The sequence below is a fragment of the Rhipicephalus microplus genome, chromosome 4 (assembly GCF_043290135.1).
Source record: "Rhipicephalus microplus isolate Deutch F79 chromosome 4, USDA_Rmic, whole genome shotgun sequence".
NCBI classification, from domain to species: Eukaryota; Metazoa; Arthropoda; class Arachnida; order Ixodida; family Ixodidae; genus Rhipicephalus; species Rhipicephalus microplus.
The window spans coordinates 196682860-196710842 of NC_134703.1; the positions used below are offsets into that span (position 1 = coordinate 196682860).

The window sequence follows — 27983 nt, forward strand, 5'->3', positions numbered from 1 at the left end:
ATCTTATACCAGCTTGGCTTTTGAACCATTTATCTTTTTCTTTGTCGTAGTTTGCCACAATTTCTCCTTAGTTTTTCTAACATGGAAATAAAAATCCTGTGTGACCAAAACAGAAGATCCGTTAAGGCTCAAACATGTCAAAGGTATTGGCGTTTTTTCGCGATAGCCGACCATTTCCATTTTCACAGGACATTTTTCAGCTCACCATTTACCTAGTATATGGCTTCGCCCTTTGCTATTGACAGTTACTCCATGTTTTCGTTTTTAATAACAAATTTTCTTGGGTATTATTGTTCGGCATTTCAGTAGTTTTGGAGACGGCTTCTTCAATTCTAAATACGATTAGGTTAATTATCCTGCTTTGATTCTCAATCTCTTCATTTCTTCGCAATGTAAGACAAGTGCTTCCTTTAAGTTTTGAAACTTTTTTTTTCTTTCATCTACTTTACGTTTAATGAAAGCAATGGAGGTATCTGACGTTCCAGACACCCAATACGGTCGTTTATTTGGTAATGTCTCTTTCAATTTGACCCAGTTTAGTGAAAATACTCTTGATAGACATATTTATGCTAGATTGTCCTCAAAGCAACTGAATCGACAAACTGCTTTCCCTTGGTCCCGGGTTCGATTGAACATTAACACATGCCAAAGGTTATTCTGGAATGTGTAAATATTTATAACGAGTTTTTCAGTAAACGCTGGACATTGCAGCATCAGCAAACAGTGTTTATTACTTCTAAAGAAACGGATAGGAATGCACCTACTGAGCTGAACAATATAGCAGAAAGACCTTAGCATCCTGTCGTACGTGCCAGATGCACTACTGCCATGCAATCTGACCATTGCCGGCGATGTTTATAGCAACATGGCTGTCTACGTGCTGAGAAGTTGTTCAGCAGAAAGCATCTGCAGACGCTGGTATGTTTGGCGGAATTACTTTACGAAAAGCGAAGAAACTTGAGTTTGATGAAACCTTGATCTTGGGACTTCAATCCTTGTTGGCGATATATTCGGAGCTTGCGAAGGTGTTCGGCATGAGCTGCAGGCGTATCCAACCATGCAGCTAGCACCTGAACGATAAAGCAGAAAGGGTATTGTGCGTATCGATGCAAAGAAAATGAACAATGAGAACGTGTACATTCGAACTATACGAACTACATACGACTCAACACTGTCACTGATAAATAAAACTATGATTGCAAAGAAAATGCTATAACCAATAAATGCACACAAATTTAAGGGGCTATGAAATGATGCCAGGAGTGAAGTTGCTCTCGGAACACCTTGCTGTTTGCCACTGAAACTACCACATAAGGAAGATCATTCGACAGTTAGAATGCCTGTGAGAAAACAGATATGGTGCATGCGCAAGTTCTGTCGAAAAAAACGTATAAAGATGCGCTGATTTTGCGTAGGTGCTGACCTGCTATCCGGTGTGTGCAGAAGGAAATGAGACGTCTTCATGCAATGAACGCACTTGTGAAACAACGCAATTAGGACTATCTTACAGCGGATCACTGATGACTGTAAATGGACACCACGTTTCATTTGTAACTTACTGCTATGACGTTCGTAGTTCTGAGTGATGAAGCGAGCTCCTCTGTTTTCAATGACTTCAATAATCTGTGTTAAATGGAGATCATAAGGGGCATATTGTAACTTTTTACACACAAATGTGAAGTGAGCTAGTTGTAGCTGATAGTTGCAGCTAGCTTGTTTATAGCAAGCCCTAGACATTTGTATGAGGTGGTTCGAGGTACTTCAATGTTGTGAACTTCGTACAAAAAAGAGGAAAGTGGGTTTTATGAAAACGGACATTAATTTACATTTAGTAGTATTCAAACTCTATAAACATTTCTTACACCAACTGTTAACGAGGTCTACGTCACTATAAAGGGAGACATCATCAGCGTAAAATGTTCTGGTTTTATAAACGACGCAATTATCTGCAAAAAAGCGTATGCAGGAGAAATATTAGTCGGCAGATCATTATTAAAAATTCGGAACAGTAGAAGGCCATGGACGCTACCTTGGGGTGCTCCTGGACTGGGCTCTGGGAGATCCGAATAAAAATCATTTATAATTGCGAGTTGTTCGCAAAATGAAAGGAAATTTTAGAGTCATAATAGCGTTAAGGAGTCCTATTTTAGGGCAGATAGTTCGAAAATCAGTACGGGCAACACGGTGAAAGGTCTTCGAATAATGTAGGAATGCGCAAGCTGTTTAAAAGTTCATGTCCAATTTATTGTTGCCGTGAATTGGAAACGTTGTGCATCGCAAGAGAAACCTTTTAGCGATGCCGTGTTCACGTAAAAATGATTCGATTCAAAATAATTTCAAATAATGTGAGAAGCAAACATATACTCGACTAATATACAGCTGATAGAGGTTAACGAGAAAGAATGGTAATCTTCAACTTGATCTTAACACCCTGATTTATATGCAGGAAGAACTTTCGCGATTTTCCAGTCCATGGGAAGCTGACCAGTAGAAAACAAATGTCTGAAAATGTTAATCAATATTTGGGAGGACGCGGAAGTCACATATTTTATTATCTTTGAACTCATACTATCAAGAACACTAGAAGCAGAAACTTCAAGGTTGTTGATTTGATTTGATTTGTGGAGTTTAACGTCCCAAAACCACGATGCGATTACGAGAGACGCCGTAGTGGAGGACTCCGGAAATTTCGACCACCTGCGGTTCTTTAACGTGCACCTAAATCTCAGTACACGGGCCTACGACATTTCTGCCTCTATTGGAAATGCAGCCGGCGCAGCCGGGATTCGATCCCGCGACCTGCGAGTGAGCAGCCGAGTGCCTTAGCCACTAGACCACCGCGGCGGTTCCCATTGAGGTTGTTAATTAGTCTGGTGATGGCCTCTATGTTATTATTTAAAGGTTCCTTAAAGTGCTAATCAAGTTCCGCAAAACCAGGAAAGCTAGAATGATCTCACTACATGAAGCACAAAGAAACTTATAAATGCACACTGATCATTTGGTAGAAGTAAATAATATTTGCCCTTCAACGTAATATATTCAACAGTTGATGGCGAAATTTCTTTATTTGCTTTGTAATAATGAAGTCCTGGAGTCATGTTTAAAATACTTGTTTTTTGCAGGGAATAACGTGTAAGTGTAACTTTTAGGACATTATTTATATACATTCCGTGCATAGGCACTGGAAGCATGCACAGCAGTCTGATAGAGGCGTTTTCTTTTAATCTCTCAAGGTTGGCAAGTTTTTCTTTAAGCAAGGGTTTCTCTTATCATTAGATAATAAAACCTCAAGCCCCGTACTTTTCTAATATTAAGGCAATATTATCTCTAAACAATGACCAATTTTCATCAACAGTACGAATTAACAGTAAGAGCAAAAATACGCAGTTATAGAAATCTTTCAATTCCGACCCCATACCCCTACATCTCGCCTTACAGACCTCTTTATTCACCTTAGTTTCACCCGCGACATTGAGAAAACTTTTTAGTGTTAAAGAATAAAATTTCACCAGTAATATCGGGATCCATGGTCATACAGAAATCAAAAGTTTTATCGTCCCTTGTTGGCTGGTCGATCACTGCAGAAAAATTAAAATATAGTGCTACGTCCACTAAGTCAGGCGACATGCGGGATGTGAATGAATAATTTTTCTATTCAATGTGTGGCAAGTTGAAATCCTCGAAGAGATAGACATTTGTGTGGCATTTGTTTGTAGATAAAGTGGTGCTGTCGAAGATGATCTATAAATGACTGTTCAGAATTTGGTGGTGAATAACATGACTCTTCAGAAAAGGGTGGACGGAGACATACATCTAGCAGCATTTTTGCGGTAGAATTAGTGCACGCTACACAAACAATAACCAAGCTTGAGTTTGTATCGATGACTAACGCAGGTATAAATATTTTTATACCAATGAGAACACCTCTCTCACGTTCTGTTTGACGACCACGCTGTATAACATTATAATTCATATTTCCATAAACAATTTCGCTAGCAACAACAATCTGTGTCAGCCATGTTTCAGTCAGCAGAAGGACATCAGAAAGACTATCTTCCGGAAACGAACAAATGAGATCACCCTTGCACAGTAAGCTGCGAATGTTAGTAAATCAAACAGACGCGTCCAGCAAAAACTTCCTACGACGTCATTTTTTTTTAATATTCGCATGCTTGTGCCACTGCTATCTAGCAGACAGCTTTACTGCGTTAATAGCACTATCAAAGATGTAAGTTTTATCGCTCGTACCGAGACGATCAATGACTAGCTTGTAGGGCTTGTTTCATTTTTGCCAAATTCGATAAGCTTTCTTTTTGCTTGTAAATTAGGTAGCGAAAAGTCATACAGAGCTGAAAATCTGGAATCCTTTATTATATTAGGTGAAGCCTGAACGCCCTTTCCATCTTTAAAAAGAACAAATTCTATATTACAGGCCGGTAATTGCCGGCAGCAAAGTGACCATGTCTGTAAACTCGTTCGAACTCCGCGGCACTTGTAGTGATTTGCAATATTTGCGAGCAAAGTCTAATGACATTGTGCTCAGATGCATTCTAGACCTCATTGTCATTGTCTTCGATAACCAATAATAGAAAAGTGTAAGCCATTCCATCTGGAGTCGTCTTCTGCCACCAGACCTGAGTGCCACACCGTTTATACAATTGTGTTGCTGTGGCTTTACCATTACCAGGACCAGGACAGCGCTACCGAAACCGCCATCTACTTAAGCCTGCTGCAGTTTCAAGCTGTTATCAAGTTTGTGCTGGGGGCGTTGTCTCTTTGCAACTGGCTTCACTCAGGCAGCAGCGGCGACGGCGAAAGGACGCACGCTAACCTACTGTCTGCACTCTTTGCAGGTTGGTTACTTTCATATTGAACATTATATGCACCTAGTTTCGTCGCTGCTGCTGCTGCTGAAGTTTTATTGGTCATTGTCGTCACAACAGTGTTTTTCTTTTTAATCTTCAAACTTTGCCTCTTGTTTTGTGTGCACAAGAGCATTTTCGTGCAATTTTTTACTTGAAGTGCTTGAAACCATGGGGGTGATCTAGGTGATCTGGTGGGAGGTGAAATTTCTAGGTGATCTGGTGGGAAGACTTGACGTGTTCTCGACTGAAGTTAAATATGAAATAGCTAAGGTCGCTTCCTCGAACACTAAAATAGTCACTGAACTTGGAAGTGTTCGAGATGCTTTCATGAATGAGAGCTTTGAGCTCTTTAGGACTGACGTGGAGGCTTTTCGCAAGGAGATTGACGTGGTAAAGGCTGAGAGTGTGCAGTGCCGTAAGGAAAACGAAGAACTGCGGAGGGACCTGAAAGAAGCTAGACGGGAAATTGTAGAGCTGAAGCAAAACAGCCGAAATATGAATATTGAAATCCAAGGTCTTCCGCTAATCGAAAAATAAAACTTGGAGAAAACTGTCACAAACATCGCCAAGTGCTTAGGAACTGATGTCACAGATAACGACATTGACGTCGCGCACCGTTTATTATCGAAAGATAAAAAGAAATCAAATGTTGTCGTCAGATTTCTCACCAGAACGGCGCGAGACAAAATGTTGTCCGCAGCAAAAAAGATTAAACTAGATAGCACTCGTCTTGGTTTTTACAACAGTAACCCTGTATATATAAATGAACACCTGTGCATAGAAATTAAGGTTCTGCTCAGTAAGGCGCGGCAAGCAAGGCGTGAAAAAGAATGGAAATATGTATGGGTATCACAAGGCGGGATCTTCATGCGGAAAGCAGACAGGACACCTGTTTTAAATGTAACTTCTGAGGCGGATCTCGCTAAAGTAGTCTAGCTTAATAGTAGACTTATATTTCTGCTGTGAACAATGGCGATGTATTCCAGCGTTTCTGAATTTAACTCGTATGTAAGTGGCCGTTATAGGCAGCCCATGACATTCCTTCACATTAATATGCAGTCAGCTCGTTCGAAAGAAAAAAACTTTCTTTTGTTTCTTGATGAGTTCAATTTTTTCTTTTCCGTTATTATGATGACTGAAACTTGGTACCGTAGTGAAACAGACGTGTTTAGTATTGACGGATATAATGTTGTGTACCAAAATAGAAAATTGAGAATTGGTGGTGGTGTATGCTTGTATGTCAAAGCTGAAATAACGTATGAGTATCGTGAAGATCTGTCTCTGTGCACCGATGACCTCGAGGCGTTAACATTACAGTATCACAACTACATTTTTGTTGCAATTTACAGGCCACCAAGTGGCAATTTTGATTCATTTATTTAATATTTAGAAAACCTATTTTCCGTTGTAAACCAATTTAATTACAAACTAGTACTGGGAGGTGATCTTAACATAGATATGTTGAGCGACGCACATAAACAGATGAGACTTTCAGACCTTCTTGCTTCTTTTTTCTTAACAAACGTAATTCAATTCCAACACGTATTACTGATACCACTTCTACTCTATTACACTTGTTTATCACAAGTAGTACAAACAGTACGTTACAGGCAGGCGTCCTGCGTGCCCCGATAAGTGATCACTTGCCCATATATCTAGTCATAGAAAACATCACCAGTGTAAGGAGTCAAATGCTTCCTGCCGCTCACTTTCAACAAATTAATCCGCGAACGCTATCTTCTTTTAGAGAGGAAATTAGAACTCTCAATTGGAACAATGTTCTATCTAGTTCTTCTGCTGATCTTGCTTATGATTGTTTTATTGATACTCTATGTTCAGTGTACAAAAAACATTTTACTTACAAAGCTTTAAAGAGACCAAAACGGGCGCGCGAACCTTGGATTTCTTCCGCAATACTCAATATCATAAAAGAAAAAAATAGGTTGTATCAAGAGTTTCTGATAAAGCGAGACCCAGATAAATTTAAAGCTTTTAAAGTATACAGAAATAAACTCACTAAACTACAAAACGAAGCTAAACGCGATTATCACTTCAAGTTGTTTGACGGTGTCACCAATTCTAAGCACTTATGGAACAAACTTAATGCTATTATATCTACCAAACAAGTGTCTAATGATATTAGTGAGCTGGTGATCGAAAATAAAATATACAAGGGCGCAGTACTAGCAAACAAACTTAACGAGTACTTTACCTCACTAGTTGACAGTAGTCATTATTGTGATTCATCAGGTTATTTGCCTCCTGCTTTAAATAATTCTGTGTTTGCAAATCCTACAGACGCGCAAGAGGTCATCAGCGTTTTTCAGCATTTCAAATTGAGTAAAAGCGAGGACATAGATGGCTTAAAATTAGAACCTATACTACACATTTTTGATCTCATATGCGCCTGCTTAGTACATACTTATAATCTCGTGTTCACTACTGGGCTGTTTCCTCAGAGAATGAAAAACGCTAAAGTAACGGTTACATATAAGGGTGGGGACAAAAGCAATTTAGGAAACTACAGACCAATTTCGATTTTACCAGTTTTCTCTAAGGGGTGTGAAAAACTTATTTTCAATCGGTTATCAAATTTCTGTAATAAACACAACATTATTACGCCATCACGGTTCGGTTTTCAGTCAGGTCTCTCAGCCGAAAGTGCCTTAATATACCAAAAGAAATTGATTCTAAGAAATATAGAAGCAAACAAAATTACCCTAGCAATATTTTTAGATTTCTCGAAAGCTTTCGATAGAATAAACCATGATATTTTGCTAGAAAAACTTCACTGTTATGGAGTTTGCGGTACCGTTTTAGCTTTAATAAGAAGCTACTTATCTAATAGGAAACAATGTGTATCAATCAATCGGGAGCTATCATCATCCATGAACGTTAAGAATGGCGTACCTCAAGGTAGCATTTTGGGACCTCTATTATTTAATATTTTTATCAACGATATTGTACGTATCGACAGCTCTGTAGAATATGTAATCTACGCGGACGATACTAGTATATATTTTTTCTTGGGAAACGGCTGATGACCTCATTGTTTCTGCTAAATAAAATATATGCCTGGACTGTGGCGAATTCTCTATACATTAATTGCTCTAAAAGCAAGGCTGTACTGTTTTGTGCGAAAGCCAGGTCATTTAAAACGTCTCACAAGCTAATACTTAATAACGTTGAAATTAAACTTTCCCAAACAGTTAAAACTCTCGGTGTTCATTTTCACGAACATATGGCATAGAATTACCATGCAGAACACATTAGTCACAAACTTTGTAAAGTTCTAGGTGTGTTGTGTCGATGCCAGAACATACTACCTGTGAAACAAAAAATATCAGTGTACAATGCTCTTTTTTCTTCACATTTACACTGTTGTCATCTGGTCTGGTCTACAGGCTCTAAAGCATCTCTAAAGAACCTGGTCGTGTTACAAAAAAATGCCTTGTGGTGAATTGAAGGTGTATCCTATAATGCACACACTGCTTCAATATTTGCAAAATATAGAATTTTAAGAATTACCTGTTATTACGAATACCAGCTTCTGTCAGCTTTTAAATCAGAAATATGCGGATAAAGTATCTTTTTACGCACCTTGGCCACCTTGCAACCAAATCCTGCCAGTCGCATTACTCGCTGTACGGAGAGTTGGCACGTACCTTGTCCTCGCACAAACTACGGATTTGAAACACTACGTTACCGCCTTCCAAGTGTGATGAACAAATGGAAACTAACAACTGATAATCTGCGTATATTGTCTAAAACTGAAATGTTAAATCGGATGAGCTGATTGTGTTGTAAATGAATGTTGGGTGATTTCTGTAATAGTTATTCAGTTTTTATTCTTTCATGCATTGCTTTGTTATGAATATTTTTGTATGTATTTTTGAGTTGTGATTCTATTATTTGCTGGCATGGGCCACATGCGTGTTTCTTTTTGTATTGTCGCTTTCTGCTGCCTGTAATGTTTGTAATTTTTTGTAAATTTGTAGTTTACATTTTTTTTGGGTGAAGGGGCTAGTCAAGCTGTGAAATGCAGCTTTTTTTCCTTCGCACCAGACTACGTATACATTGTATTTTCGTGTACTTGTCACGTGGTTGAATAAACTCAAACTCAAACGCAAAGGTAGAGCCTCTGAGCATGTTTTATGTGCCAACACATTTCTACGTGACTTCCACGAGTATTTTTGACATACAGGACACAGTGGAACTTGATGTAGCGGCATATGTGGTGGCATCAAGCTTCGATGTTCTCCCTAAATAAAGCTTTTATTCAGCATTTGTATTTATATCGCCTTGGTTTATACTTTTGACCTAGTCTGAGCACCAGATACGTGCGCAATTCCCTAACGAAAACATGATTTCACTGATTTCTGGGGTTTAACGTCCCAAAACCACCATATGTGTATGAGAGACGCCGCAGTAGAGGGCTCCGGAAATTTCCACCACCTGGGGTTTTTTAACGTGCCCCCGAATCTGAGCACATGGGCCTACAGCATTGTCACTTCCATCGAAAGGGCACCCACGGCATCCGGGATTCAATCCCACGAACTAATGTCCCTAACGAACACATGACAATTTTCGTCAAAGAGATGACCCGGCTCTTTTATCCCGCTGGCCCCTCTATGGCTGAGGAGAAAAAGCTGCGGTATACTGATGCGAAGGTTCAATCAAAAACTGTTTGCGGGACTTGTCCGGAATCCACTCAAGACTGTCAATGAATTTCTTACGGAGGCCACAGCCATAGAAAAGGTGCTGAACTTATTCCAGTACGGTGGTCATCCCAGGTAACCTCCTTTTCTACATGTTTTTTTTTCTCTTCAAAACACGTAGGCCCTGCGAGTCGAATTATGAATTGGGCATATTTTGAACCTTTCGACAATCTGACAAAACTTAAGCTACCTCGTTTGGTCCTCAATATAGCTATCGTCCTCAAGGCGCGCTATGGAGGAGCCGAGGTAGTTTCATAAATGTGAACCTATGTGATGTAGCTATTGTGTGCATAGTGTAGGAGAGCATGTGGCATGTGTAGCTATCGCTGAGAAATTTCAAAATGAGGAGCTGTACTCGGTCAGTACAGAGTGCTATGTCAAAATTTGGTCGTCACCTGGGGTGACCACCATGCATGAAGGGTCATAGCAGGCTGGTGGTACGTGTTATGGGAGTGGTGGAGGTGGGCATGCTGAAAATAGAAGAAGAAAACGATGAATGATGGCATCATCATCATCATCTTAATGATCATAGTCGTGGCTGGGGCTTGGATGAGAAAAGACAAGTTCTTTTTTTGACTCGGTATCGTCTCTAAGGTGTTCCTGGACAGCCGTCTTCAGGACCCCGCAATACGTATTGCGGAAGTTTAAACTTCTCTCTATTGTGCGATTCTTATTTCAACCTGGTGTGTTTTCCAGCACGTCCCATTTAGCCCACAAACTCGATTGAAGGACCCATAGCAAGTGTACTGCTTATTTTTTGCCAGTATTACCTTGATAGAGTTGATCATCATGTCATCCAAGTTGCTAATACCAAGAAATCTAGAAATGAAAAGCTGTACTTGATCAGTATACTTAGTACGGCGACGCTGAAGTTGATAACCTCGCATGATCAGCATGCATGAAGGCCCTTAGAAGCACGATGATATATTATTTTCTATTGTTCTAATGAAGCTGTTTCTCAAGGTATATTTACAGTCTTCATCACCTCAATAGAGCGTTCCTGCTTGTTAGTTCATTGAGGAGATCAAGACGAAGATTATAATAGTATATACAAGCACTCTCAGAAATGAGATGGCTGTGCACTACACACGACGCCCTTTTCTGCGGAGAAAGGAGCACTGTTTTGCGGCGTTTCACCTCAGGTGAATATCTCTTATATTTTGAAACAAAATTGTCAACTTATTGCTTCTTGTGAGAAAATCATTTTTGGCAAAATAGTTGACCTACTATTTTATCGAAGAAACATTTCTCGCCGAAATGTAGTTGCTAGCAACGGTAGGTTAGGATGCGGAATATGCAGTACAACCACTGCGCATCATTCAACTGCACTGAAGTCAAGCACCGACGACCTGCGCGAGTCTATTGGAGCAATCGTGAGAGTGGAGCTGAGCAAGCTATTACCTTCGATGCAGCCTCAAACTACTTCAATCAAAGACATAATCCGCGAAGAAGTTTGCAGGCACTTGGGATCCCCGAAGAAGCGCCACCTGAGCCGGAGGCTATAAGCTGCGCCCCTGCAGTGTGCCGCTGCCCTCCTCCCAGCCCACGTGAGGACACTGCCCCGCCGCAGTTCTACCTCCAGACAACAACGCCACCACCACCAATGTCATACCAACCCCCTGCCGGCCTGCGTTATTCTTCTAAGAAGACTGGCGTCTGGTGCGCCCCTGACCACCACGCACTTTGTCATGACTGGGGTGAATCTGGGCCAGCGTACCACAGCTGCTAGTACCACCATATGGGACTACGTGGTTTCACCATCGACGCGCCGTGTCCACAGCGGGGTGAGAGACCACGTGACATCACTGACTATCTCGCAACAGCGCAGAGGACAACGCGGGGATCATATCGTTAACCCCACCCTGCCTGCTTCATGTCACCGCACCATCGGCAATGCACTGGCAAAACCGTGGCTGATCTGTTCAATTTCAATTTCAGTTTTCAATTTCGGTTTATTTTCAACATCAAGATACAGCGTACAGTGACGTTGGGGGCACTGAACAAAAAGCCTCTAAAATGGGCTTGAAAGCGTCCACTGATCATAGCATTTCACAGACAGCAAGCAGGACATAGCAGGCAACGTAATACAGTACAGACGTCCAAGTTAAAGAAACAATATACAAAAAGACAGTCAGAAATAAAAATTACATATTACAGTGCTTTTACAAAAGTGAAATTGTAAGCATCATACAAGAAGTGTTGAATCAAGTCGGTAACCTAAATACATAGAGTAGGCTAGGCTTCACGAGCGAAATTCTTCCGCTAAAGCAATCACTGAAAAAAAAAGAAAGAGAATAGCAATACAAAAGATTTGAAGTGCAAAAAGGGAAAGTTGATAAGACACACACGCTACGAAACTTGTTTATTTAAAAGACGTGGTAACTGTATGCACAAAATTTGTTCCCCGTAAGTAGTTCTGCAATGCGGAACCTCCCACATTTCCCGAAATCTGGTGTCACGTGTATGCACGTTAAGTGACAAGTAAGCAATGCTTCTAAGAGATAAATACTTTTTTTCTGACTTCTGATTTAGAGCTCATAATGACGATATGCCTGATTTATATGTGGGGATGAGAGGTCTAGAGTCCCAAAGCCACCATATGATTATCACACATGCCGTGGTGCAGGGCTTCGCAACTTTCTACCACCTGAGGTTCTTTAACGTGCACGTAAGTCTGAGCACATGAAGCTACAGCATTTTCCCCTTCATCGTAAATGCAGCCGCCGCAGCCGGGACTCGATCACACGACCTGCGGGTCAGCAGCCGAGTACCTTAGCCCCTATACCACTACGAAGGGGCGAAGATATGCCTAGCCTGTATCATAAAAACTGAGGGCCGCAACCGATGGAGCTGTGGTTGCTGTACGACGAATTACCGTAACTCCACAGCCGACAACGACGATGATGTGACGAAAGCCTCAAGAACCTGCCGCACACCGAGCGCAGCATCGATATCAATGCCTGGCGGCCACCTGAAGACCTGACGATGCAACGACAAAACAGCGGTACAAGCCGTCGTAGCCATGATTCGACGCCACGACCCAACTGCAACGAGGGTGGTGAACTGGCGGGCTGGACTTCCTTATCGATGGCCAGAACGTCACAGCTCTCTTTGATGAAGCAATACTTTTTTGCTGACTAGGTGGTTCATACTTGAAAAAATTGAATTGCTGCACAAACTTGAAGAAAAAAAAACGAGACAGGAAAGAGCGCAGTGCCGGAACCGACAAATCCGTCATCAGTATGACGTTCGCAGGGAAGTTGAAGAAAGTTGGGACCACCTGGGAAGGCCTTGAAATACGTACAGCTGGAGGTCACCTTGTTACATCATCAGGAATCTACACAGCCAAAATCATCATTAACAGCTAGATTTATCCCGCAAGCTTCGTCGTACAATATACAGCATTGCTCGAGAGGTCCCATCCTTTGTATGGATTCTTAAGTCTTCATGATGCCGTCATCGACCTGAGAGAAAATTTGATAGCACTATCCACAGAAAAAGTCCTACCACCTTGCACGCAGCCAGGACGCCAAGCCTCGAATGCGCTGGAAGACCAAGTCACCATCCCTCCTCGCTCAAGCGCTATCATTCCGGTCCCGACTACGAAACCAAAAGACTTCGAAAATTTCGTTGCAGGAAATCAGCAGCTGTCCGTCAACCGCCATATTTGCGTCGCAAGAAAAGCCACCGTGCGCAGTGATGCTCACGAATATCAGCAATAAGTACAAGCACGTCCGCAAAGGCACAATGGTTGCCTACATCGAAGAAATACTGGAACACAGCAACGCTTTTGCCTTAACCAGTTCCGCCGTATCTACTCCGACGACGTCCAACGCATAAACAAGAACAGCTTAAAAACCTGCTCCTTAAATAAAAGAATTGCTTTTCGTCACCACCAGGAATCCAACAGACCATTGTTAATCAAATCGTAGCACCAAATCGTGACGGAAGAAAATGCCAGGCCACTCCGGCAGCACCCATGAAGATTTTCGACACGAGAATGCGAGGGCATGAAGAAACAAGCCAACAAAATGCTACTCGCTTGTACTTTCCAGCCTTCGAAGAGTTCATAGGCGTCACCGGTGGTGTTCGTGAACACAACGAATAGAACACTACGTTTCTGCGTTGACTATCATCGTCTCAACAAGATCACGAAGAAGGCCGTATACCCTCTACCCCAAATAAATGACGTCCTTCATCGACTTCACAACGTCAAAATACTTTTCATCAATATACCTTCAGACAGGCTACTGGCGAAGCAAATTAGACAAGGGAGACTGAGAGAAGACTGCCTTCAATACACCAGGCGGCCTCTTCGAGTGCACAATCACGGTGTTGAAAGTATTTAGGTGGACCAATGGTGCCTCTTCAAACGAAGACCTTCTGTCCTCGTTATGTGGAGAAGGTGCCATAGTGATTGCAGCTGTAGGTGACTGAGGCCAGCTATTATGCATGGTACTTTCGGAGCCGCGGACGCCAATCAGAATGAATAAAAAGAACAAAAAACGAGGTCTCTGGTTTATAACAAGTGCAAAAAAACAAACACAATTGGCAAACAAATGCGAAGTTTTGACAATACAGCTGCAGACATCAGTAAAAACTGTTGGATTCGCCACCTCGATGATGCGCGTTGGGCGGATGCTTCCGTTTTCGGACACCTGAAATCGTGCATTTAAACATACGGCAGTGAAGTCAGTGTCCCAAATGACGGAATATGTATGTTCAGTAATCTTTTAAAAACAAAAATATCCTATTGGCCGCCATCTTGCAGCAGAAAAGGGTATGTTCAAATTCTGTCACAGGGGCCGCATTTTGGGGGTGGCTAAATTATAGAGGTCCGTGCACTGTGTCGTTTTTGTGCACGTTCAAATACACCGCAAAGACGAAATTTCTGGAGCCCTCCTCGAGCGTATCTCTTAATGATATCATAACTTCGGCTAAAAATCCCAGGTATTCTTATTAAAACGGGTAGCTATCTCACGAGGCCAACACGTCACACACAGGAAGGGATTGTTCATAAAAAATTACTAACTCACGGTGCGGATGGGCTCATGAACGGCACATTTTGTAAGAATGACGTAGAGTTGTATTTTATTTCGGCGATATAGAGACGAGCCACCCGCACATGAACGAATTACGCTCTCTTGCCTGACGAGCATTTCAATATTTCTTTTCAGCTGACACTGCCTCGGAGTTGGACGTATTCATTGAAAGTACGTTTTCCAACCAAGCTAGAATTAAGTTCAGTTTTTCGCAAAGACTGCCAACTCTTTTTGATAACAACGCGGCTGGGATCAGTAGCATAGCAGAATTAGCTTTCGCCAGTTTCGGAATCATCTGGTTGGGTAGCTGCTTTTACAGTAAAAAAAAATATGACAGATCCCACGTACAGTGGGAATCGATGATATGCGATAGTGGCTATCTAACTATCTATCTACCGCCTACGACTTTCAGCTCTTTTGGCCGTTTGGATAATGGGTTCTATACCATAATTGTTATAGCATAACACGACTCTATAACGAGCATAAATGGCTAGTCTTGACATCAAAATCAAGACATGCATGTCACAATGTCATGTTTTACATGTCATAGTTCTGCTGCTCTTGCAGTGGTTTTGTCCACATTTCGGATTGCAAAACTGGTATGGTATGACATGACTGCATGGCAAACTTAAGTGACAGGCGCTAAAGTAGAAATCCTGATATGCATGTCGTGTAAGTCATGACTAAACACAACGCTCATGGTGCGCTCGCGGTAGTTTCACTAGCTTAACATGTACCAAATTGGGCATTATGAGACGGGATTGGATGACGAAGGTATATGACTGGTCCAAACATGATAACCATGACATGCGGGTCATGTAAAAACATGACTACATATCACGCTCGTGATGCGCTCGCGGCCGTTTCGCTATTTGCACGTATGCCAAATTTGGTATTACGTGACGTGAATGAATGACGAAAGTAAATGACACGGCCGTACATGATAATCACGACATGCGTGTCATCTACAACATGACTTTATGACGCGCTCAGGATGCGCTCGTGGCTGTTTTGCAAGTTTCACATATTCCGAATTTGGCATTACGTGGTGCCAACGGACGATGAGGCAAATGACACGGCAAATGACACACGACGAAGGGAATGGCACTTGATAATCATGATGCGTGTCACGGAAACATGACTGCATGAGAAGGTCATAGGGCACTCGCGGTCATTTTGCTTGCTTCACATATATCAAGTTTGGTGTAACGTGACGTGAATGAATGACGAAGGTATATATGACTGGTGCAAACATGATATTCATGACACCTTGACAATATAGCACGCTAATGATGCGCTCGCAGCCGTATCAATATCTTCACGTTGTTGCAAACCATGCCTGGGCTCGCAAGGGAGCGGCCTTGTTTAGATTCTCAAAAACAAAACACCGGACGGTTGCTGGTCTATATCTGTCGCGTACTGCCCTTCCTCGCCGGTAAGCAAAGCGCCGTGCCATGAGTTTCCTTAACCCATCTCACGAGATGAAGACAAGTGTTACGCGGTAGCAAAATCTTAGCGAATATCTCTGTCGATTGGGCGAGCAGTTCGGTGGACCCTTTCGAGCTTGGTGGCGGCGGCCCTTTTGATGTATGCTGTCGTAAGCTTGGGATTCCTCGCCCAGCATCACACACAAGACGACGAAAAACCACGTTGATGCCTCATTTCAGTGCCGTTACCACGCTTCAATTATGGACGTTTACGTGAGCGGTGTATGCTTGTCACCCTCGCAGGTTGTGTGTGACACGTGAGTGGGCAGTGCCATCTGCATGCATTCTAGGGATTTGGGGGGAACGTGCCCTTTAGAATGAGCCACTCGGCCCACTCGACGGCGCGCCATGTAGAGGAGCTCGCCTTGTATGTCTGAGCTCACCATGTGCACAATGTAAATAAACCCTGTGTTAAGTTTCCCTTCCTCTGGCCTCGACATCTAATAAAATGTGACATCACAACAGTAGGTGCAATCAACGTCATGCAGTCGCCCTACATAGCGTGAAATTGAACTTTTTTCTAATTGCTGACTTTTCAAGCGCCGTTAAATGATACGTGGTTTTATTGCGTCTTTTGGCTCACTAATTGCATGCGGAAGAGAAAAGAAACAAAAAACAAAACGAAAGAACCAGAGCTGTTTTATTAGTCAAATGTACTTACAACATACACAAAAACGTTCACAGTTGGAATTGCGATACAACTGTTCACGAGCACTATAGCATATTAGTTCAAAAACTCTCGTTGCCCAATCATCGAAAACCCTTTGCAGCGAAAGAGCAGCTTTGATAATATAGCTTTGGTCGCCATTGAGTACCGTGTCTTGTTGCTTAGTCTGTCGCATTCACAGTCACCAAAGGCGAGGCCACGCTGCCGAGTGCCAGCGAGAGCAGTCGGCAATCACAGGAGCGGCTATCTACGCATTCTGCGAGCTAGTTCATTCTGTAGGCTCACACCAGTAAACAGCAAAATAGGTAAACTACGGAAGGCACGCATGAAGTCACCACAGAAAACTCAGTGATACCTCGTGGACCCGACAATGCGCCGAACCAAACACAAGCTCTGATAGCAGATTGCCTGTATGCGCCACCAACCTTCCCTATTTATGGCACTCGACCGAAAATTGAGGCAGTCAATCATTTAGCAAGGTGCCAGATACAACATAAAGTAAGTTTATAGTTAACCTTGGCATATGTAAAGTTACGACTACTCAAAAAATTATACCGAGCTATTTGTTCTGTTTGTCCGTCCTTTTCTCACCTAGTCACGCTTCAACCGTCGCCGGACGTTTAGGCCTGTGGCATTAGGTTTTTGGCACATTTCGTTCCACATTTCGGGACCCACGTAATTAAAATATGGCTTCTAGTTGATCGCCTGCCAACGCTCCGTTGGCCGCTATCAGTGCCCGTGTGTTGCTGTAATCTGACCTTCAGTTTTCTGCCCACAAGTTTGGCCGAATAAACAGTTTCAACTGAACATCAAGTGTGCCCCCTTCGTCCACGTGACAACCCGTGACAATATCAAACCTGGAAAAGCAGCATTGGTAAGTGCGCTGTTTTCGCTGCGATGCCGTGCCTAAGGAAAGTGGGTCTCGGTTGTCGTACACGGTGGTTTCCATCGATGCACTTCCCAATAGACGCGCCACTGTATGACCCAGATTGCTTGACGTATCTTGTCATGTAAAACAGTCTTTGCTATACTAGTAGATCCGCTGCTGCCGGAGTAAGTACACACATTGGACATTTAATCCAAGCATTTAAGTCGATGACGAGTTCAAGCAGGGTAGTACTTACTTATGCTGCAAGAGCAGCATACGTAAGTGCTCCGTTGTTGCTGTGGTGCTGTGCCCCATGCTGCTGCCTGTATTGAGGATGCATTCAAGTGGTTTCTCACAAAGCGCACAGAAACTCATCACTGATTATCGTTTCTTCAGCTTTAATTTTATAAAAAATAAACTCAAAGAAACAGGATGGGTTGGCACCGTACTGTGATGACAGTGCTGTGGTATTATGAAAGAGGGCACAACGATACATGTGGCGTAATTATTCCATAAAATCCAGATTGCACTTAGGGTTGGGGTTCTGTTCATACTTAGTCTGATTAAAATTGTACTTTCAGCACCTTCTTTAATATGTGGGTGTTCCTTTCGTTACAAAGTTTGCCCGTTTCGCTACTCACAGCCGAATGCGTCCATGAAGCGCCTACTTATCGTAGGTGTGGACGCCTTCACCAAGAGAGGTGTACAAGCTGTCCGACGGCAGCTTGAAAACAGCGATTCATTATATTCCAGAAGTGTTTGTTGTCGTCAGAAAATTGCTCCTAAAAATTTTGTTTACCAGTATTGTTTGCAAAATAGTGTTTGATTTTATCTACCTGCAAATGCGGCATTACAGCGTTAGTCGTTCGATTTACAGCGTTAGTCACGATCGAGTGAGGCAAACGTTCAACGCCTTCGCATAAACACTCGCAATTTCCTCGCCTGTAGTAGAGAATAAAGATGCGAAACTTATTTCTCTTGCTATGTTCTTATCGAAGATCTTTCATGTAGAGTGGAGGAGATATTCAATTTAAGCATTTCTTTCCTGCTTTTGTTCGTTAGTAGAAGGACATGGACAGAATTACTGAAAAGTGTTGAGGAATCCACGCGCACTTTACTGAGAGAATAACGATGATTTCACATCATCTGTTTCGTGCGTCTTCTACAAGGAGCTTTCCCATGTGCCGCAGAGTTATGAGCCATCCCACGTAACTCTCAGTTAAGGTTATGCTAATATGATATTGCTAAACTCAGGCAAACATGTGCAACTATTCACGTTTTATCAGTACTTCTGCTAAAAGTAAAGTGCGGGCTAAGGGTTTCAGCCAAATATAAATTTGAGTTTAAAAACTGTTGTTGTGGTATCCGATGGTGAACATGCTGAGATAAAAAATTTTGACTACATCACAACAACAGCAAAAATGGCATTTCGTAGATTTTGAGCAATTCTTTTTGCTAGCGTAACGAGTAACGTATTTTGTCATTTTTTTGGTAAAGAGCAGAGCACTGGTTATCACTGGTACGCTATACCTATTATAAATTACACTAATTCAGGAGAAATTGTAGAGTACCCCCTCACACACTGGCCTAGGTGGCCATATGGCTTTTGGTCTATAACATCTTTTCAAGCGCGCCACCCACTAACGAGGTTACAGCCACAATCCAACAGAGGCAGTTCACACACTTGTGAAGTGTTCATCGATATAGGTTTACCTGTGCTTGAAGCTGCTTTAAAAAATTGATATACATGTGTGACGTCTAATGATTTCACACATTAACAGGCATATTACTTTCTGACATAAGTGTAGAATTTCAAGTGGCACCGCAGATTGTGAACTGCATGACAAGTGTTACTGCGTGACTCACTACAAAGAACGCAGACGTCGTTCATCATCATCGATCCCCTGCCACAGCCACAGCGTGCGCAGCTACGTACGAGCGTGTATTCTCTTGCAGGCACGCTATATTTATTTCGTTGAAGTACTTTTCAGAAAGGCACGCAAAGACGCGAGTGCTCACATCAGATGTGCAAAGTATACTTCACTGCAAATCTTTCGTCCATGCTCGCTGCGGAACATCGATCTCACACAAGTGCAGCGAAGCTTGCGTCTTCTTCAGTTACAAGAATGTGGTACCTGCCTGATTTCTGTGTTCAATGAAATGCACTTTACAGGAAACAGTGCAGGCATTGCATAAACACTACTGTACACAAATATACTGTCAGTTACACACTGAATATAGCATAGGCACCAACAACAGCAGTATGCACCAAATGACAATCATGCCCTCCATTTTAAAGCCGTTAATTAGTTCTTCCAGCATTAGTCAAAACGAGACAGCGATAATTTTAAAAAGGTTATAACTACAAGTTTGTCTCCAATATATTTTGCATCGACACGTGCGATCAAAGAAAGCTAATGTTTATACAGCACCAATGTATCCAATGAAGAAAACGCGACAATACTATGCTGATACGATATCATCGTTCAAAAAAAAAAGCCTGGCTTTCACGGAAAGCACAGCACAGTCACAGCGTAAGCTGGAAGAGCGGTCTTTCAGAGCCTTTTCGAAACACTCACTGGTTGGGTGACTACTGCAAGCGCACTTGCTGGGTACGCACTACGCCACAAATATTCATAATTTTTGTGTAGTATGCCATCATATACTATGCTCGCTACACACTTGTTATCATTTTTGTGCAACTTTTTTGATGCAGCACCCGGTGACGATGAAGAATTATGCCTGCAGTGCGTATGCGTCACAGTTAATAGGGGATCAAGAAGAAGTTTTCTGGTAGATTGGATCATTGGACGACCCACTCGTTACGCAATTTGCATTGTGAGGCCCCTTAAAATTCTCTTGGTGTACTCAAACGCTTTATTACTCATGTTAACGCGATTCCTTTACGGACATCAAGCCTGCCTAAGGCCAGTTTACAAACAAGCTCCAAGCATCGGTGAGAAATACTTATTGAGCGTGCCCAGTGGCTGCCCTCAGAAAGACCTGGTAGACATAGTTTTTCCAATCCTACTCTACAGAACAATTTATGGGGAGAGATAGGGTGGCGATGTTTTGAAACACGTGAAAAAGATGTTAGTTCCATATGGAGGTTAACGTTTTTCTATAAAGTTCACACTGACACATTACCTGTGAAAACATTGCTTGAACAACGAGGTATGTTTGCGCCGTGGGGAATGAACTGTGTATTATGTGACAAAGCAGAAACTGTGGAACTTGTTTTTATAGACTGTTGGGACGCTGTGTTTTATTGGGATGCCCTGCAGATAGTTTTGATGAAGGAGCTACTCATCGACGCATACGGTATTCGCTTTCTGCCTGTTCAAGGATATTGTGTCTCGTATGACCTCTTCATTTTATTTAACAGGTAACGAAGCTAAGAGAAGTGCTGGAACATCGAAAGGCAAGCGATGAAATTCTTTGTATATTTGACACGTTGAAAAAGTTTAAGGTGCGAAAGTAAATACAGCCAGCCCTACGCGCACTGGTGGGTTGTGTGTGGCATATGTATAAAATATATTGACAGTGCAATAGAGAGAAAAAAAAATGGCAGCATATCCACGGAGTGAATGATGGAGAGTGGGGCGAAGAATTCGTCCGTCCATTCGTTCTTGCTTCCGTCCGTCCATGCGTCCGTCAGTGTGACCATCCATGCGCCCATCAGCCCGTCCGTGCGTGCGTCTGTTCGTGCGTCCGTCCCTGCGTTCGTCCATGCAGCCGACCCTGCGTCCGTTCATGCGTCCATCCATGCATCTGTCTATGTGTCCGTTCGTCCATCTATTCAACACTCCAAGTACCACCATCTCGCATCTTTTCATCATATATTCCCCATATAGAAGCACCGCCATCCAGCGGACATTCCAAGGACTAAAGGAGAGGTGGCACACGCACACTTTCTTACGGCTTGCGCTTCGGGTCCACTTCCCACCTTTAACCACCTCGAGTTCATGGTATATACTAGTTCACTGTATTCATGGCACTGCGGCCGAACGCTCGCTAAACCTTTCGAAAACCAAGGAGATTACGCCCAGCGAGTATGACGTAGCAAACTTTTTCAGTCAGATAGTGCTCAATGCTCAATGTACATGCCAATGACTGCTAATGGAAAATGAGAGGCGGAGAATTCGGCTTTTACTTTCTTACGGCCTGCGCTTCGTATCTACTTCCCATTTTTAACCACCTCGAGTTCATTCATGGTATATACAAGTTCATTTTATTCATGGCACTGCGGCTCAACGCTCGCTAAACCTTTCTAAAGCTAAGGAGGTTACACCCAGCGAGTATAACGTAGCAAACCTTTCTTGTCAGATAGTGCTCAATGTACATGCCAATGGCTGCTAATGGTGATCGCAGCCTGCGCGTTAACTAAAAGCCGAATGCTCCTGTCTCTCATTCCCCATTAGCAGCCATTGACATGTACATTGAGCACTATTTTTTATTGTTCAACAACGCACAGAAGAAGTCTCTCACCGGCACCACCTTGGAGGTCAAAATGTTATACTTGTTACATACTACGGGGGACGAACGGGTGCCGCTATAAGGAGCTTCGCCCCTAAAAAACACCGGCGTGGCACAATGATACAATACTGGGCCGGCACGCAGTGGACCCGGGCTAGAATTTTTTTTTCTTTATTGCAGTTAAGAGATCAAACCTCGGGTCACGCGCGGCACCGTATAGTTGTTCGCCACGGTGTCCCAAGGGATCCCCGCTGACCTCCTCTAAGCAGCTTAACCTACCTCTCGTCTGGCCCCCTCTTTTGGGAATAATAAAGTTTTGATCTACCTGTCTATACACTGACGCCACCGGTAACCACATCACACAAAATTATAAAAAGAGAACCTCGTGCCAATGACACAGTAGGGCTCGAACCTCGATCTGCTGTCTGTCAGCGTAGTATTCTACCGCTGAGCCACGATGATTTTCTTTTGCCATGGTATTTAGTAAAGTATTTGTGCAATAAAAACAAAATCAAGCTAACAAAAGGACAATCAAATGGCGACAATGAGAGCTCAAGCGTTACTTGTAAACGCCTAATGACTAGCACAGCGTGAGTTCTTCACATATAGAGTTCTTCACATCGTCTTATGTAAACAAGAAAGAGGTGAGGTCAAATCGAGTACCAGTTCGGTCTAAAGTCTAGGTCGCCGTAAATGCCTTTGAGGTGAATAGCCATTTGAATGAAGTGTGTGCTTGAAGAGATGTTGGGTTCACCATTGCGGTCCTACATTCGTGTCTTCCACAAGCTGTGCAACCAATGAGCAAAACATATTATATGGCACTTCATCAAGCGATGCTGGCAGAATATAACGTATGGTGTGGGAATTATTAATGAAACAATTTTTCAGTACTCACTGAAAGACATCCTAAAACAGAATAGTGTCTTTGCAGCTAATAAAACAATGCTCAATCTTTTCTGGCACAACACATAGACGGCAGTTAACAGACGGAATAAGAATACCTTTTTTTAACCATGTATTTACCACCGATGTTTCAGAGGGGAGTTTATACAATACCGTTTTTGAAATCGGCCGAATGTACATTTTGCGCACTCGCTTCACCACCTAGTGGCTTGAAAGATTGAAGTACAGTGAGCGGTAATACGGAGTGGGGAAGAGCATACTTGGAAGATCCTTGTACAACACTTTGCGTGATACTGTGAAAAGGTATTTTACAGAAAAGTGAGCTTTAAAGAACTGAACTGCAAGGTAAACTTCCTGCATGAATCCTCACGAATACGGGCATTCGGAGAAGTTTGATGAAACAATTAAGTCTGGTAAGCAATCAACAACTGTAACCTGCAAGAAGAAATGGATTACAGGATGAGAACTGTCTCGCAAAAAGAAGCGTGACACTATTTGCCATAGATAAAGGGGTCTTTAATCCAAACCCGTGAACTAACTGGCTTGAATATGTTGTCACGACGCGTGGGCTCAAAAGTCGGCGATCATATGAAAGTAGCGAAAATCCAATAAAAGCGTTGTATATAAAATCTTGCCCAGATAATAAACTACAATACATAGGAAAGCTTTGTTGCTAAGAAAGTATTGCAAGCTTCAGGTTTCCCAAAGATTGAAAGTCGATAAGGAACAAGTGTCTGGGCTTATAGTTCAAGCTTGGGGACGCACTCCTTGCAGTAATATACACTGAATGTATATGCATGCAATGGTACACCGAGATATGTTGGAGGAGTTCTTGTCCAAATAATTCCTGCGAAGTTGTTCAGCGTGCTACCCTACAAGCCAGACCACAGTCCTAAACTCTTAGACGCATTTGAACGAGCTCCTAATACTACGCCATACTTTTCAATAGTAGATGCCGCATTTTCGGCACTGGGCTTATCTGTGCAAAAGAAAGCCACATCGTCTGCATAAGCTGATATTTTAACTTCTCTGCCTAATATACTGAAGCTACGAATTCGACTCGACTATATTATGCTTAAGAACAGTGGTTCTGGATAAAGTGCAAACAGAACATTGGGCATACCTGTTTTACATAAGAGCGAATAGAAACAGGCTTGGATAGTTGACTATTAACAATCACACGAGTTGAGCATTCATCACAGATTAATTTACCGCCTTTAAGAACAACTTAGTCATTTCTTCCTGTTTTTTCTCTCTTCTCAAGCATGCCGATGTGAGCTACACTGGTGTTTAAGACTTGTTGGCCAACTTGCCTTGGGCAGGCTTGTTGTCGGGAAAAAAAATCGCATTAATAGGACTTATAAAGTGCTTTACAACAGTGAAAGAGCAACCAGTCGTCGCAGATTACGAATAGCGTAACGGGTAGGTTGTCCAATGCTCAAACCATTTACAAAAGCTTGTTCTTGTTGACCTATTAACTACGGCGCATACCCACTCCAGGCGTGATTCTTCATCGTCGCTAACCACTGCATAAACAATTGACACAGAATTCCTTGCAAGTGCTCAGCGGATACCACGCTCTCAGAAGAATGATGAAATATAGCATAGAAAATGCCGGCCTACTACCATAAAATTTTATTATGAATGCTGTATCAAGCAAGTGTGCTTGCAGGAGTTACCTAAAGAATGTTTATACAAGGCTTTGAAAGGTCGCTCTTCTAGTTTTTTCTGGGACTGTGCTGCGCCAGGCTGCGCAGTGCTGCGCCAGGCTGCGCAAAAAACGCCAGGCTGCGCCTGGCGTTTTTTTTAAATTCCTAAGCTTTTTTCGTATTTCTTGCAATCTTGCTTACGGACACCGCCGCCGGTAGTGGCGGTGACGGCGGGCAATTACAGCGCCCCACGTGACCCGTGTTCTGATCTCATAACAGCTCTCACTGTAAAACGGTGCAACTAGCCCGGAAAACACAGGGGGATGATGATAAAACTTAGCATCTTGTTAGAAAGAAAGCCTTACAATGCGTCACGGAATGCATCAAAGTTCTACAGGCATGCCGTGCAATATCCGGGAGGAAATTTCCAAACCAAAAAGCTCGTGGAAACGCATCGGAGTCAATTAACATGTCCTGCTGCTCTGTTTTGCCCATTGAGCACGATTGGAAATGCACATGCAGGCATAAACGAAAGACACTGATTTTACTATACTTCTTGCTCCTGTTCTTATTTTGTCACAGCCGCTGTTAAGCTCGAATGTTATGTTATTTGAATAAGAGACCAGATAATGCACGAAAAAATCCACTGTTTGCAGTGCACGTGCGAACTCCACACCTGGTTGCCATCCGTAATGAGAATTTTTTGTGCCCACCAACTATATATTCACAACAACGAGAGAGTGCTGTTCGGCCCATATAGAGAGTTACAAGTCCTAAAAACTTCCTGCACTACATATTTATTTGGCTCTTTAAATACAGGGTATAGTGCTTCTTTGTCCAAAAGCATAACGAAATCTTTGATAAAACAAACAGCTGTAAAAAAACTGCTATGAGACATATTTTTCCATTATACCATCTTTTCTCTGTCGTTTTTCAGGCGAAAGAAAGTATGTAATCGGGTTAATTATTGTGTGTCTCAAAATTCGGTTCAAGCACACCGAAGATATGGACAAGAAGTAAACTGGACAGCGCTCACACCGAGAACGAAAGCTATATTAGTAAGCAAAAAAAGTATACGAAGCAGCAAATACATGATTCCTCGCTCAGGACAGCGCTTGCACTCGGTTGTGACAGTACGCGCTGTCTTGCCTACTTTTCCTGGTCCATGTTTCTCGGTGAGTTTCAACCAAATTTTATTACATGAACATAAACCAAGTGGCCCAACTCGCCATATTATTGTAAGAATTACAATAATATTGTAAGAATTACAATTACATATTATTCTTTTTCGGTACGTTATACAAGGGTGTTTTTAAAATGGAGCCCAAATATGGACACTGTGTAGAAAACTCGGAAACCTTCTTTTAAAAATGGCTCAGCTCACACGATCAAAATAGCAATTCGACTTAGTCTCCATCGGTAATGAAAATCAATAAAACGATCCTTTCTTGTGCCTCTCTGAAGGAATATCCTTTCTCAGAATCATATTATTCACAATCACGTTATGACATTATATGTAAAGCCCACTGCTCTCTCGATGTAGCTGCTATTTCATTTTTTGTTTGTTACAAAAACGAGCATACCGCGAAACAATATATCTTCTTACACGCCCTCCAACGAACAAACGGTATACATCACTTTGTAGTTATGTTGAATAGCGATAGCTTGTCTTAGTAACGCTTTGAAATAACCGTTGTAGTTATATAGTGAACGTAAGTGAAACTTTTTATAATGCATTTTAGTTCAGCAACGCAATAAATATTTTTATTAACGCATACATTATCAGAAAACTGCCTTGAAGGAATGCTATATTTATTTCTGTTTTCCAGACAAAAATAACGCTGGCCCTGCAGACGTTCTGAAGCATGGCAAAGTGGCATCTTCCGATGCCGTCCCTGTCACCACGCAATAAACGTTGAACCGAAGCACTAGTCGTTATTTAAGCGAAGCCGGCGCCGTTCGCAGCACTCCGTCGCCGGCGTATTGCTCCGGCGCGAGGCAAGCAACCGCACAGTGAGGCCGCGGCGAAGCCTGCGGTCGGCCTTCGCCGCTACAGCTCGTCTTCAAGGCAGTCAAGATCGCGGCGTCCACCGCTTCGGAATGCGTGCTCAACGACGCTTGCAACGCACCAGCTCCGAAGGTGGCTGCTTGCTTCGCCGTTGAAAGAGGCAGTTACGGCGGGGCTCTAATAGCACTCGCGTGCCCAGCGACACTGATCCCTACCGTGCTTCGCTCGGCCCGAAGCCAAAACGGTCCTCATTTCGGCGTCCTCGGCAATGGCGCCGCGGTAAATTGCGCCGTGCGAACGACGGTTGCCGTCCTTGCATCCGGGCCTTCCGGGAAATCTTCCAATTCAATGCCAACACAGTCCCGACTCGGTAGAAGGGGAAAGTCGTTAGTTGGAGCCCCATCCGGCGAGATATCGCGAGTGCGCCATTCTCGCCATCTGTGACGCAACGCGGAAATGCACTGCCACATTATGTAAACTGCTGCGGCAGCCACCACGCCCGTCCTCGCCCCCCACTCACCTCTAAGACTCCTAATACAGGGCACACTGATGCACAGCACGTGGGTGGATGATAAACAGAGTGTGCTATAAACCGTGCGACGGGCTGTTGCAATAGTTCGAAGAGTTTATTTAAGGCGGAAATAGTAGGCCTGTCATTCAATCGAATAAGCTATTTGTTGCTGGAAAAAGAAAGGACTAATGCGCATTGCAAGTCGACGCACCTGGCTTCCCGTCGGCGCGTCTTTCGAGGTCCCCCGGTCACACGTCACGTCGAGTGCGTGTGTTTACCGGTTCCCACTGACATTGCTGACCTTTGTGAATGTGCCGGATAAATATCCTCGCCTGTCCTTCTCTTGATTTCTCTCCTTAGAAGCGCCGCCCGTCAACGCTTATAACTGTACTGCTTGTACATCGGCTGTTCGCGTAACGACCCCAACGTAACAGCCAATAAATCTTTACGAAAAAAAGCCTCAAACCTTAATTTACGTAATTGTAGAAGTATTCAGTATAGCGGAGCTCAAATTTACTGATACCAGAGAGATGGTTTTCCTCTTTAGTGTCTCATTAGTCATCGCAATAGTACACGCCATTCAGCATCCAGAAGTTATGCATTTTAATTATCCCACGAAAACAAAACAAAAGAACAAGAGAGGGCCAAAATTTAAGAAATAAGAAACGCCGGTACAAAAAGTTTGTTCTCACCGAATAAGAACGGGACTCAAGAAATGGCAAGTCTAGTTGCAAACATGGCGAAAACATCACTGATACTTGCAATTGCTTGCTTATACCCCGCGACAAC

General features: G+C 42.8%; 1 long non-coding RNA gene across 1 annotated transcript; it reads right to left on the bottom strand.

The window, feature by feature from the left end:
* Positions 1 to 705: 705 nt before the first annotated feature.
* On the bottom strand, positions 706 to 27983 carry LOC142814088 (uncharacterized). Its single transcript, XR_012894804.1, has 2 exons — positions 27887 to 27983; positions 706 to 1070 (listed from the first exon to the last, which is right to left on the bottom strand). It is a non-coding gene; the product is annotated as an uncharacterized LOC142814088 (long non-coding RNA).